Source organism: Adiantum capillus-veneris, chromosome 10 (assembly GCF_014529385.1).
Source record: "Adiantum capillus-veneris isolate H3 chromosome 10, ASM1452938v2, whole genome shotgun sequence".
Taxonomy (NCBI): Eukaryota; Viridiplantae; Streptophyta; class Polypodiopsida; order Polypodiales; family Pteridaceae; genus Adiantum; species Adiantum capillus-veneris.
The window spans coordinates 57,753,464-57,755,455 of NC_140940.1; the positions used below are offsets into that span (position 1 = coordinate 57,753,464).

The window sequence follows — 1,992 nt, forward strand, 5'->3', positions numbered from 1 at the left end:
TTTCATCCTTGACTTGAAAGTGGAGATTTTTGGCTTTTGAGTGGCTGGTTGCATACTACCCTCTAGGTTAAGCACCCTTGTGAGATTAGAAGTACAAAGAGAAGACCCTTGAGCCTGTGGTGGTAAGGGGTTTATATATATATATATATATATATATATATATATATATATATATATATATATAGTCTGAAGAATTTTTCAAAAATTAGCACCAAATTTGTCGAGTGCAAGTTTTGCATCATTGTGAGTATTTTGATACCCAACATCAAAATCTCAGACAAAAATTGATTTTCGCATACTGAACTCACTATGAGAAACTGACAAAAAATCTAGCAATTTTGCCCATAAAAAGTACGCTATTTCTTCGTCCAATATTGTTTAGATACCTTCAAAATGGGTTCTGAAGAAGTTTGAGCGCAACCAAAAAAAAAAGAAAAAACCCTTCAAGACTGACTAGTACAAGAGTGTCGGCACCCCATGCACCTTAGTGCAAGAGCTTACCATGGATTGGAAATCCCCATCGAAGCATCAAAAGAGAGCAAAACGAGGTCACAGTCTCACAAGAGTGAACAAGTCCTGGATGTAGCCTACGACATCGAGTCGGATACAAGCATGGACACTATGTCGTTCGACCCCTCAAGGTCTCACGCCTTTGAGTTAGACTATAATGTTAGAATCACCAATTGCATGGAGAACATGTATGGTGCTAAGATCTATATGGATTTTATGAATCGATTTGTGGTCAAGATCGAGGATCACCATTCTGATTTTGATTCAACACCATGGGTGAACTACCACGGCGATCGCTACATGGGTAGAGATGGAGTGGCTTATCTATTCATAGATAACCCTGATGTAGTGGATGTGCTGGGAGGTATAGTGCCACAAGAATTGCACTACATGGACGAAGTACCACGCATGCCAATCCAACCATATCTTAGGCTGATAAAGTCCGTGTGGACTCAAAGAGTTCCCATAGATGACATCACAAGAGCCTTGTACAAGAGGGAAGATTGAGATACAACGTACTTTTACATAAAAAAGAATCCATTGAGCTACAACTTGTCTGATGAAAAAGCACAATACATTTTTGTCCAAGAGCCTGTAAGCCACCATACATCTGTGATCTTCATGGACAAATATGGTCACGAATGGGATCTCTTGTTAGCAGATGAACTAAGGGACTTCACCTATTGGGGAAGGTCTATCACTCAAGATGAAGCAAGCACTTCAAAAGTCAATACTAGTAGAGTGTCTTTCAAGGAAGGACAAGAAGAGCCAAGCATTGCCATTGTTGGTTCAGTGAACACGTATGCCATGAGTGGTCATCCAACAAGTAGAGTGCCAACAGGACCACTACCATCATCATCACATCACACGCCGGAAGTATCTACAAGGGTTAGGCTTGGTAGATCATTAGAAGACCCATCTCGCAACAAAACAAGACCGTCAGATTTTAAGAAATGGGTCAAGAAGTTTAATGGTTCGGGGAATCCATTTGATCACTTGGCCTCATGTAACAAGTGGCTAGAGCTGAAGGAGTCTTTGATCTTCACATATTGGTTGGGTTTGGATTGACTTTGGAAGGGAAATCTCTATCCTGGTTTCAAACTTTAGATCTGAGTGCTTTCAAAGATTTCGATGCTTTGGGAAAGGACTTTGTAAGAGCCTTTACAAAGACAGGGATTAAGCATAGCATAAGTACATTGGTCTATGACTTCAAACAAGAAGACAATGAATCTATAAGAGATTGTGCCAATTGGCTACGTTAATACATCTCCAGATGTCTAGTGGAAGAGACGCCTAGCCAAGAAAGATAGTGTCTATCTTTTTAAAAGGCCTGCTTAACAAATCCTTGCATGCCGACTTGTATGACAAGAAACATAGAACGTTAAACAAATGCATTCATGATGCCATAGATTTGGTTGACAACTGTGATCAATATGGCCAAGATAATCCCATCACAAAGTCGACAGATGCATCAAGTTCAAA

At 40.0% G+C, this 1,992-nt stretch overlaps 1 pseudogene; it reads left to right on the forward strand.

Moving 5' to 3' along the window:
• The first annotated feature begins 477 nt into the window (after positions 1-477).
• On the forward strand, positions 478-1,578 carry LOC147448904 (uncharacterized; annotated as a pseudogene).
• Positions 1,579-1,992: the final 414 nt, after the last annotated feature.